Here is a 12,994-nt window from a genome sequence, read left to right on the forward strand (position 1 = left end):
CCCAATTTCCCGCCAAGTAACTCGGGGTCCAGTAGCAGGACGAACACGTGTGTCTCCAAGCAGCAAAGCCGACAGGGTCCAGCAGTGGGCGCGGCAGAACGAATGAGCAGGAAACTCCACCCTTGAGCAAGCAGGTTCAAGCAGGTGGGGGAAGGGAGACCACAGGGGAGGTTGCCAGGGCAATGAGCAGATATGAGGGGACAGGGAGATGAGCAGGACTGGGGTGTATCATACAAAACTCAGAGTCAACAAAAGTTGTATTTTTTTAAAATCTATGAATAAATGATTGCTTATTTCCAATATCAACTCCAATGTCCAAAGGGTCATAAGAAGATAAAATGGTCTTTAAAATATAAGTATATACATATTAAATATGACTGTTAGCAAATGTAAAATCCTGCCTACTGAAAAGTGTCACCTTTAGTTTCTAAGGATACAACTACTTGAATCCCAGTAACAGCTGAACAACTACTCTGATGAATGAGAAGTCCTAAATCTTCATAAAATCCTAACCTATTTGACAATGTGACTGGGAGGAGGAAAGGGGTGACTTCGCATTTGGACAGCCTGGCTGGTGGGGAAGGCTCAGGCTTGGCATCTTGCTCACTAGCCAGATGATGCTGGTCAGAATGAACACAGCCGTCGTAAGCCTCAGTTTCTCAAGCATAACCTTGGTATCAGAGATACCATGTAGAGGTATTATGACACCCTAAAGAAATAGATTTATGATTTCCTGTTGCCTAAAAGCCAGCCAGTCTGTGTAGGATCACTCACACGTGTAATCCCAACAATCAGGAAGGACACGGAGGCAGAAGGAATGCTATGAGTTTAAGGTTGGCTTCAGCTCCATACTGAGTTCTGAAACAGCCTGGACCACAGAGTGAGACCCTATATGGAAAAAAAACCCAAATGAACAAACAAACAAACAAATAACAGTATCTCATCCAAGTTCATTTGGACTACTGTACCCAAATACTCTGGACAAGGCAATGTCCAAACAAAAGAAATGTACACAACTCCTCGCAGTTTCATACCTTTCTAAGATCAAGGAGACATTAGACTCACAGCCAGGACTCTTTTCCTAACATGCTTGCATGCCACTGAACATACACAGAGGAGACAGGGCAGAAGACACCACTGGGGTCTATCTGGAGTCTTTTTGAGAGCACTGACTTCACTGTTTTCATGACCCAGTCACCTCCAAAAGTCCTACCTCATTTAGACTTCATCACGAAGAAAGGAAGAAGCTTGAGGCCACCATGTTGCGGATCCTTTTCCCCAGGGTTCAAGATTATTTGCATTCCCCATGTTGAGTAGCTCCTCCTCTGCAGCTAATGGAGCTCACAAGCTCCATGGGGCTCCTGGATAAGCCTTGGAAGCACAACATTTGTCAGACACTAAGACAGGGTCTAGGGTACTAGGATCTGAGGTTCTCTATATGGTTTTGTTGCTGTAAAGAAACAGCAAGACCAAGGTGTCTGTTGCAAAGGCAAACATTTCATTGGAGCTGGTTTATAGTTTCATAGATTTAGTCTATTATTATCATGACAGGAAGAAAGGCAGCATGCAGACCAACATGGTGCTAGAGGAGCCAGGAGTTCTACCAGGAGGAGACTCTGATTCCACACTGGGTAGAACTTAAAGCTCCCTGGCACAGTGACATACTTCCTTCAACTTTCACACATACTCTGACAAGGAGACTCCTCCTAATAGTGCCACTCCCCATGGGCCATGCATTCAAAGTATGAGTCTATGGGGGCCAAACCTATTCATTCAAACCATCACAATGGGTGTGCGGAGTGATGCCTGAGATAGGGTCTGGGGTACTGGGGGCTGAGACTCTCCTATGTGGGGGTGGAGGGCAGTATCTTGACTGATCCTGAGATGGGGTCTAGAGCACTGGGAGCTGGGCTTCTCTTATGCAGGAGTGGAGTATGGGGTGGTCGACTCCTGTGTACACAGCATCTGCCAGTAAGAGGGATGTCAACTCTCTTCTAACCAACCACCAGCTTCTATACTCGGTGAGTAAAGGGGAATCCCCTGGAAACTGTGTGTCCCCTCAGATCCAATTAGGAGGCAAAAATCATGCCTGCTATTTAATCAGAGAGAATGTAACTGAAGAATGGCTAATGTTGAATGAATCTATCTCAGTAATGATCTGAAAAAGCCAGAAAAGAATTCTGAGGTGGCCCCCACAGCACTGCTGTCCATTGAGATGGAGGCCCACCTGGATCAGATGTCTTCTCTGATCTGAAGGAGAGACTAATGAACTAACTGTTTAGAAGGTAGAGTCAGAGGCTGGGGATGAGGTCTGAATCCCTGAGATAAAGCTGGCCTATGTTGGCCGCCAGAACTCAATTGCTGTTGGGGTTAACACACTTGCCACCAGGTGAGGAAGCACCACTGGGTTGACTCAGGAAGGTGACCCTGTTATGAAGAAGAAAGGCATAAGGAAACAGAAGTGGGAGGTTTCTTTTGTTCTCTCCCTCTTTCTTCTCTCCCACCCCACAAGCCACACTTATCCCACCACCCACTGGCAACACTTATGAGAAACTACTGATAGAGCAAAATAACATTGGTTGAGCTCTTGTCTCAGCAGACATGCTCAAATGTGATAGGGTGGTACTCAAATCTGGACCACAGTGAGTGACAGGGGAAAGCAGAAAGCAGACAAAAACTGGGAGAGAGAGGTGACACTGGGGAGCATGAAGTGAGTCAGGTGCTGGCTGAAAGAATTTTTGCTTAGAGTAAAACCTTACTTTGATTTCAAATAAAGTCATAAGAACCTTGAAGGGCAGTTCCCACTGAGAGCTACAGCAGCCACTTGAGAAATCAGGTGAGATGCATCCTACGAGACCAGATGCTGGTTGATTGAAATGGTATGAGGTACAGCATGGGAACACAAGGATGCTCGTGGGAGTGCCAAGGACCAGGATTCTGGATGAAACAATGTGGAGAGGAGATAACTGAGCAGGGAGGGAGGCTTTGAGTTTTCTTGAATTCCAGAACCATTGACAGGAAAATCCATTGAAGAAAGGTCTCCACTCAGAGTGAAAAAAAAAAAAAAAAAAAAAAGCCCAAGGGCTCCCCAACTGGTAGAAAATTTATCATCAGGAGATTAAAAATGAGGCACCAGTGGAGTCATTTTCTGACGGTGTGGAAGCAAGGCAAGGTGAGGGTACATGGCTGCCAGCTGATTATCAAGAAAAAGGTATATAGGTTAGAAAACCAAGTGACTGAGGGTGAAGATCATCAGGATTCTTGGAATGAAGACAGAAGGAAACATGGCATCCTCATTATCAAATGAGTAAATAAAGGGTTATGAGACAATAACTACTGCAGTCAGTGTGGAGTCCCCATGGGCTGTTTGGAGTCATTTCTGGTGATAAAATAGGAATGAGAGAAAACCTAAGGAGAACAAACACACATAAGCCATTCAAGAAGCAGTGTGTGCCATTGCTGCCTTCAATTTAGAAAGTAATGTTTAGAGATGTCAGCAAGAGAAACAAGAAGTAGATTTCAATCATCTAAATTAGCAACATCATGAATTATGAGAGAAACATTTTTAATGTGAGCAGAGGTTCAGAAAACCATAAGCAAATAACTGCTTGAAAAAAAAGTCAAATATCTCTTGGCCCCCCTGCATCACCTGCACGTCTGCCTGCAAGACCCAATATCCTGAAACCCAAAATCTCAGTGTTATTTTTGACACAAGCACATTTCGATTTGAGGTTTGTTTCTTCAGGGTCTTTTCAGAGAAAATATTAACTAGACCATCTGTTAGTTCTGCTTAATTTAGAACTTCCTGGGGACCCTGGGTAGAAATCATCTTCACACAATCTGCAATTTAGAACATCCTTTTTGTATAGAAAAAGCAAGCCTCTTGTCTAAACCAAAAGGTAGTTGTACCAAGGACGATGTAACATAAAGAGTACAGCCAATATGGAATACTGTTTTATGATTTATACTTTGGATTTAGAACCCCTGCACCTTGCAGTGATTCACTGCTACACTGATAAACACTTTTGATGATAGTAGATTATGATGATGAAAATGATTGCAGCCTTCTCTAGGATTTTAGCCCTTGATTCCAAAAGTACAACCTGACTCCCTTAAATATGGAATTACTGAAGGAAGAAATGAAAGAACCCAGCACTATTATAAACCACTGTATTAGTAAAACCAGAGCCTTGGAGGTGACAGCAGTCAGTTGGTGGCTGCCATTTGTTTTAAGCTGACAGAAACCAAAGCCCCACTTGTCCACCTTTCAGAGTTGGTTTTAAATGGTGTTTCTTTTGTGGACTTGTATAAGTCATTTTCTTTCTTGCCATGCTGCTCACATCCCCCCTTGCCCTGATTTTATCTGCCTTCCTTTCATTTCCTAATTGTGTAGAAACAGGAACTCGGTAGCTTGCTTCCTGCTGGTCCAGAACAAAAATACTTGAGTCAGAAGGAAGAGACTATTTATTCTCAGTTGCTCATTGCATACTCTAGGAGGCCAATATATATATTCACATTTTGTTTGTTTTATTACAGTTTTGTGCAAGGTCTGTTTGTTTTCTTATATGCAGTAAAGGACATTCACTAACTTAGATAGTTTACAAAATGGGAAGACAAATTCACGGTTTAATGAATAAAAGTTTAAGAAAATTTCCAGAACTTAAACTTTAAGTGGAGATTTGAGAGATTAGAAGGGAAAACTTGAACAAGATGACAGATGGCTCTAGTGGTCCCTCAGGAGCCCTGGGGACATTTAGACCCTAGACCTTCTACTGAGCCCATGGCTATTTAGAAGTGTGGAAGGCAGAGCTGTAAAGGTCGTTTGCCATTCCTACCTTCTTTGTATTGTTTCTTCACTTTTCTTCATGAAGTGTGTGCACACTCCATCAAATAGACCGAAGCAATCAAACCCAGACCAAAGCAACCAAACAGTGAACACTAATCTCTGGATGATCTATATCTTTGCCTTTCCTGACACTTTCATCTTGACTTTGTGCCTTTCACAGCTCCAAATCAGAGTGAGATCCAAGAGTAACGGGTATGTGTTTACTTAAGCCTTTTATTAATTTATTTTTAATTTTGTAACTTTACATGTATTTTACTTCATTTTAATCAAAGGGAGAAATGAAAATGAACTAAAGTAATAAAATATACAATCTTGTATTCTTTACATTCTATTACATCATTCAAACTTGTTTTTAAGCCCACGCTTATACACAAATGAGTTAAAACCAAAAGAGTAAATGAACACACAAACCTATCGATAAATGAATGATTAGTATGGCAAAATGAGGAAATGTGTATGTTTAAGTTACGTGCTTTTCCCTCTTGGTTAATAAAGGTAATGGGAGGAGTGTGTTCTTTTAGGAATCTTCAGGATGCAGGACCACAGCCATTTCTCCCCACCTCAGACTAGCTGCCTGCTCTGATAGGCTTACTAAACAAATTCCAGATTCCCTTAAACTCCACCTAATTTCACTCTTCCTTGATCTCCTAGTTCAAGACTCAGCAAGCATATACTCTTCTACCAAGTCTCTGAGTGACGTTGGCTACTGTGATACAAAATTAGCCAGAGACAATAGCCAAACAACTGGATCATCTTTGGTTCAAATAAAACTTTATTTAAAAATCAGTGACTGTGCTTGGCACTGCTCTAGCCAACACCACTTGTCAATAAAGCTCGAGTTGTAAAAGGATATCGCTCAGGGTCACTCAGCTGAAGTTGCCACAACTGCTAGGACAATGCTTGGTAAGGCACAGTCCAGCATTCTTTTTCTGTCCCAAAATATTTAATTCTTCATTTTTCATTCTTCTTCAGTTATAGTAGTAACAGCATTTCACCCAAAAGAAACTATAATGCATTTTCATTGTTTCATATTTGGTTCAATTCTGTTTTCAAAATAGTCTTAGAAATACTTCTTTCTTCCTACCAGCCTCTTCCACGTCCCATCACTGACTACATAGCTTAATAGCCAAGTATCTCCTAAGCTGAAATAAGCCATTATTGCTTTCATCTACTACCATGACCTCTCAGAAGTCTTCCCCAGCATCTTAGGCATCCAGCTCCTTGCTCAAGACTCCAGAAAGACTCTGAAAACAGGTGCCAACGTGCCTTACTCTTCAGCAATGCAGGTACTCCTCAAATTCATTCTCAGTGAACTCTTCCTGTAAAATCGACTGTGTCTCATACACAAAAAATTCAGGCACACAAGGACATACAACTCCCTTTTCCTCTAACCCTAATCAGCACTTTTAGGTGTGTCACTCCCTCACAAGACTGTAGACTCCATGAGATGATAGAACTTTCTCATATGTTGTGATTACCACTTATTCCCAGAACCCAAAACAGGACCTGACATGTTCAGATTGTTCAGAAAATATGTAGCTAGAGAGAGAATGAAAGTGGACACCTGACACATTCACAAACCAGCTTTGCATGCTGAGCATGCATAGAGAGGGCTGCTTTGATACTGTTCCCCTTATCCATGCATAGAGAGGGCTGCTTTGATACTGTCCAGGTTGTGAAGATGTGGGGACCATCTTCATCATCAATTGTTCCCCCATTTAAGACATTTGAAATAACTGGGATGATACAATGACAGATTCATTAGTAACTCCAATGATTTTTGTATGTTGGACAGATTCATAGTCTACACTTTAGGAAGTAGGAAATACACTGCTTAAGGCTTCCAGCCACATTTATCTAGATCTAAATAAGAAAAGGAAAAAATAAGTATGTGATCTTAAACTTGAAAATGGTTTTTCTGAAATGGGGACTTAAATCATTTTAATAATCTAAACATAGATTGGCTTTTGGGGTGAAGGGGAGGAAGGGGTGTTGTAGAAATCACTATAGAGTCTTATCATTGGGCTTTTTGTTTTGCCACATTTTAATTTGGATGGTGTTTTCTTGCCTTCCTCTTGAATGCTTCCACACACCATATTTACATTAATTACACTGAGACATTATTATAACACATGGCTAATTTGTTTTTTAAAAGAAGAAAAAGAACATGACCAAAAAAAATGTAAAAAATAATGCTTAGTGTATAATTTAAGGATTAAACTAAAACCATTAAATACAGGTCAGCATTTCTTTAACACCTCTAATCTATATTGTCACATGACTTGATTTGCCAGAACAATAGGGGGTTAAATGTCCTCAGAAGTGACCCTTTAAAGGGACCTAGGGCATTAGAATGCTTTTTTTTTCCTGCCTGTGCAACCACACTTACCATCATGAACATTTTCTAAATTTATGTTAGAGGTGTTATGTATGTCAGCAAGATGAAAGGGACATGATACACTGACACCAGCATAAGTACCCCACTGCCTTCTGAGGATCACCCACTGACGGGTTAAGACAATGTTTGAAGAATTAATGTCACCTTGAAAAAAAAATGAACTTGGTTTGTCTTAGGACAATTTATAGCCTCTCACCCCTCCCCCACATCATTGATTTGTTTTGAAACATACACATCTCCTTATTCCAATTTTGAAAATGGGGTGAAATTCTTGTATGAGCTGAAGACACAACTAACCCTAACCAGTTTGAATCTGGGCACCATAACACAGGGTGGAAAGTGTCTTCTTCCCACTGAAGCCAATTTGATTTGTGATTTATATGTAGTTTCAACATTGAATCCAGTACAGAAATTGGTAGGTTCTTGGCTCAGAGGTAGGGAAACCTGACTTTACCAAAGCTGTAACTCTTAAGGGAAACCGTTGAATCAACAATTGAATAGCTTCTGCAATTTGTCAGATAGAGTCAGTGGAAGGTACATTTTGCATTCTTCCAGTGGACAGTGGCTTCCTGGAGGTGACCAAAAGCAACTGCCACCTGTCTTCTCCTTCACCCACTCTGATTACCTCCTACCTGGATTCACCACAGAGATTGCATCTCTTTTCTGGGTTGGGGAGAGATGTCATGATTTGAGTTTTGAACTCTACTTGGGACCACCTTTGAAGACGAGCCAAGAAGATAACAGTGGAACAAGAAATCTGCAGAAAATCACGGCTGTCCAGCCCATTGCCAGTGAGAAAGCAGTCATTCCCTGGTGTGATAAAAATCCAACTATGCAGAGCAACACCTTCAACACATTGTTATATTCTTGTCTCAAGAAAATGAAAAATCTGTTTTATCAGATTTTTACAACTCCAAATGTAAAACCACACTTTCAGAAGTACATGCAAGTGTTACTTGTGGTCCTTTTTTTTTTTTTTAATGTACCAAAAAAATTTTTTATTGGATATTTTATTTATTTACATTTGCAATGTTATCCCCTTTCCTGGTTTCCTCCCTCCTGGAAACCCCTATCCCATCCTCCCTCATCCTGCTTCTATGAGAGTGTTCCTCCACCCATCCCCCCACTCCCACCTCCCCGCCTTCAATTTCCCTACACTGGGGCATCTATTGACCCTTTATAGGACCAAGGACCTTTCCTTCCATTGATGCCTGACATGGCCATCCTCTGCTACATATGCAGCTGGAGCCATGTGTACTCCTTGATTGATGGCTTAGTCCCTGGGAGCTCTGGGGGGCCTAATTCATTGATATTGTTGTTATTCCTATGGGGTTGCAAACCCCTTCAACTCCTTCAGTCCCTTCTCTAACTCCTCTATTGGGGACCCCCATGCTCAGTCCAATGGTTGGCTGAGAGCATCCATCTCTATTTGTAAGGATCTGGCAGGGCCTCTCAGGAGACAGCCATATCAGGCTCCATTCAGCATGCACTTGTTGGCATCCACAATATGGTAATTGTATATGGGATGAGTCCCAAGGTGGGACAGTCTCTGGGTGGCATTTCCTTCAGTCTCTGCTCTACACTTTATCTCCATACTTACTCCTGTGAATATTTGGTTCTCCTTCTAAGAAGGAATGAAGCACCCACACCTTGATCTTCCTTCTTCTTAAGCTTCATGTGGTCTGTGAATTGTATCTTGGCTATTTGGAGTTTTTGAGCTAATATCCACTTATCAGTGAGTGCATATCATGTGTGTTCTTTTGTGATTTGGTTACCTCACTCAAGATGATAGCCTCCAGATACATCCATTTGCCTAAGACACTACTCTGAGGTAGTGTCTGTCTTTGTCACTGAGGCACAGTTTCTGTATGCAGCAAAATGCTGGGTCCTGTTTAGGTATCCAGTATGTTAGTGTATGTCTTTTTATTTGGGAATTGAGTCCATTGATGTTAAGAGATATTAAGGAAAAGTTACTCTTGCTTCCTGTGATTTTTGTTGTTAGAGGTGTAATTCTGCCTGTGTGGCTATCTTCTTTGGGTTTGTTGAAAGATTACTTTCTTGCTTTTTCTAGGGTATAGTTTCCCTCCTTGTGTTTGTGTTTTCCATCTGCTACCCGTTGTAGGGCTGGATTTGTGGAAAGATATGTAAATTTGGCTTTGTCATGGAATATCTTGGTTTCTTCCTCTATGGTAATTGAGAGTTTTGCTGGATATAGTAACCTGGGCTGTCATTTGTGTTCTCTTTGGGTTTGTATGACATCTGCCCAGGACCTTCTGGCTTTCATAATCTCTGGTGAAAAGTCTGGTGTAATTCTGCCTTTATATGTTACTTGACCTTTTTCCCTTACTGTTTTTAATATTCTTTGTTTAGTGCATTTGGTATTTTGATTATTATGTGATGGGAGGAATTTCTTTTCTGGTCCAGTCTATTTGAAGTTCTGTAGGCTTCTTGTATGTTCATGGGCTTCTCTTTCTTTGGGTCAGGAAGTTTTTTTCCTATAATTTTGTTGAAGATATTTATTGGCCCTTTAATTTGGGAATCTTTGCTCTCTTCTATACTTATTATTCTTAGGTTTGATCTTCTCATTGTGTCCTGGATTTCCTGGATGTTTTGGGTTACGAGCTTTCTGCATTTTGCATTTTCTTTGATTGTTGTGTTAATATTTTCTAAGGTATCTTCTGCTCCTGAGATTCTCTCTTCTATCTCTTGTATTCTGTTGGTGATGCTTGCATCAATGGCTCCTCATCTCTTTCCTAGGTTTTCTAACTCCAGGGTTGTCTCCCTTTGTGATTTCTTTATTGTTTCTATTCCCATTTTTAGATCTTGGATTATTGCGTCCAACTCGACCAGCAAGCAAAATGCAACCACCAGTTCTTCTTAAAGCAGTTTTACTCAGGCAGCTTCTTTCTTCAAATCCCCCAGCCTCTCTGGTTACAAGTGTTTTTCTCCACTCCAGCCACAACCACGCCCCCACCAATCACCACAGGTCACATCACCTCACCAGGCAGGCTTGCTCAGCCAATCAGAGATTAAGGGTGTGCCATCCATCAAACATGGGCTTGTTTACAGCCTGGAGCAGATTTTCGTCCGGCTGGCCAGGGAGCCCGGAATGGCTTCCCACATTGGATGGTTTTGTTTATTTCCTTCACCTGTTTGATTGTGTTTTCCTGTAATTCTTTAAGGGATTTTTTTGTGTTTCCTCTTTAAGTGCGTTTAGCTGTTTACCTATGTTCTCCTGTATTTCTTTAAGGGAGTTATTTATGTCCTTCTTAAAGTCCTCTATCATTGTCATGAGAAGTGATTTTAGATCTGAATCTTGCTTTTCCAGTGTGATGGTGTATCTAGGACTTGCTTTGTTGGAAGAATTGGGTTCTGACGATGCCAAGTAACCTTGGTTTCTGTTGTTTATGTTCTTACTCTTACCTCCAGCCATCTGATTATCTCTAGTGCTACCTGCCCTCGTTATATCTGTCCTTCCTGTAATCCTGGTTGTGTCAGAACCCTTCAGAGTCCAGCTATCTCTGTGATCCTGTGATTCTGTGATCCTATGATCCTGAGGTACTGTGTGTGTCAGAGTTTCTGGGGGAGTCAAGCTGCCTCTGGGACCCTGAGATCCTGGTGTGACCAAGCTCCTGGGATCCTGGGATCCTGGGATTCTGGGTGTGTTAGAGCACGTGGGAGTGGAGCCTCCTCTGGGTGTTGTGAGACTGGCTGTAAAGTTAGTGCCCAAGGTAAACCTGGTGCAGACCAGATGGAACCCGAGCCACTGGTCAGACGGGGTTCCTGTGTCCCCGGATCCTACCGGTCCCCATTAGTCCTGGTGGTTTTAGAAGAAATGTTGTGTCCTCCTTACCTCTGATCTCATGATCCTGGGCATATTAAAGCACCTGGGAGATGAGCCTCCTCTGGGTGTTGTGGGACTGGCTGTGAAGTTTGTACCCAAGGTTAACAGGGACAGACTGGAAGGAACCCGAGCCACAGGTCGGGCAGGGCTCCTGTGTCCCTGGATCCTGCTGGTCCCAGTTATTCCCAGTGATGTTGGAACAGATGTTGTGTCCTCCTCACCCTTGACCCTACGATCCTCACTTGTGATTCTTTTTATCATAAATTTAATATCAGCTAAAGAGATGGTTCTGTTCACCTGAAAATTGCTCATTTGTTTACTTTCCACATAGTGGGAACATTATAATACGTTATGATTTTTGCTAAATGTAAGCTTTGCCCTGGTTTTCTATAAGGAAGTGCTATAAATTTTTCTTTGGTATATCTTTGAAACTATGATATTTTGAAATGAAAAAAACACTTTTATGAAGATTAACATCTTAGCACATTTATAGATATAAAATTCTTTAGAAGGTACCCTATTTCCAAAGTACAGTTGTGTGAATATGAGAAACTATAGTGTAATCTCAACAGAACACTGAACAACTTTAACTTCAGAGTAAGGTAAGAGGAGCACGGTCATAAGAAACCATTAAATCAAAGGCCACAGAGTGAAGAAACTTGCTTGTAAATTCATGTATGACAAGGAGAGTCTCTTTAACAGGGACTCCACACCAGCAGCCATGCTATTACATCAGCTTACTCTAGGAAAGAATGACTTGTCATTAAATTAAAAATTAGTCTCTTTTTTTTTTCCTTTGAGATAAGGTCTTACTATATAACTGTGGCTGGCCTGGAATTCACAATGTTGACCAGGCTAGCCTTAAATTCACAGAGCTCTAACCTGCCTCTTTTACCTGAAAGACAGCACTAAAGGTATAAGCTACCATATAGACCCAGCTCTGACTTGGACTCTGAATACCAAGATCAGAATAGCAGCTGGTTTTACAAATGAACCATTTATAGTCAGCCGTAAAAATATTAGTATAAAACTACAGTATAAAAATAATTTATACAGACTTAGGCTGCATCACTACAGTATTAAAAATAATTTATACAGACTTAGGCTGCAACTTATAGGATTTATGTATTGTGTGCTCTCGTATATGTACATGTACATGTGTGTATGTGTGTATGTGCATGTGTGTATGTGCATGTGTGTATGTGTGTGTGTATGTGTGTATGTGCATGTGTGTATGTGTGTATGCATGTATGTAGGCCAAAGGCTAATGTTGAATGTCTTCCTTTATTATCCTCCACATTTTTTTGAGCTGGACCTCTTCCTGAGCCTGGAGCTCAATATTTTGGCTAGGGGGACCTGATATCTCTGCCCCAAGTGCTGGGGTTACACACAGGGTACGTTTGCACTTTGTATTTTAAAGTGACTAGTGAAGACAACATTTATTGTGTGTAAAAATTTTAATCTGCATTTATAAAATATAAAATAAAGATTCTGTTATTTCATTTTTTCTTATTAACACATGTTATCATTAACCCTCAGCTCTTACGTGCTACTCAGATTAACGGCTCTTTTCTTTATGACTGACCAGCAAATATCAGAGCATATGAAAGAGCTGCTAGAAGTGGAAAAAATACCTTATCAATATTTCTTGTTCATTAAGATGATATTTTTAAGTTCTACATAGAAAGTAATGTCCATAGTTCCATTAAACATTATAAAAGTATCCTAAGATATCTGGCTTTGATAGCTATTATATCTAATGCCTAAGCATTCAGATTTTATAAATATAAAACCCAGGTGTGAACATGAATAACTGCTCTTCTGGTCAGAAAAGCACCCGGGTAGCTAGGGCGCAGGGTCGGCTGACACTCGCCAGCTACCCACAACACCCGCCACAGGATCTTAA

General features: G+C 41.1%; 1 long non-coding RNA gene across 1 annotated transcript in view; it reads left to right on the forward strand.

The window, feature by feature from the left end:
• The first annotated feature begins 1,847 nt into the window (after positions 1 to 1,847).
• The window catches only part of LOC110291989, a 22,679-nt gene continuing 11,532 nt past the window's right edge, over positions 1,848 to 12,994 (forward strand). The window contains exons 1-3 of the long non-coding RNA XR_002377629.1: positions 1,848 to 2,021; positions 5,007 to 5,038; positions 5,934 to 6,132. This is a non-coding gene — a long non-coding RNA (uncharacterized LOC110291989). The remainder of the gene's footprint in view (positions 2,022 to 5,006; positions 5,039 to 5,933; positions 6,133 to 12,994) is intronic.

Source organism: Mus caroli, chromosome 3, assembly GCF_900094665.2.
Source record: "Mus caroli chromosome 3, CAROLI_EIJ_v1.1, whole genome shotgun sequence".
NCBI lineage: Eukaryota > Metazoa > Chordata > Mammalia > Rodentia > Muridae > Mus > Mus caroli.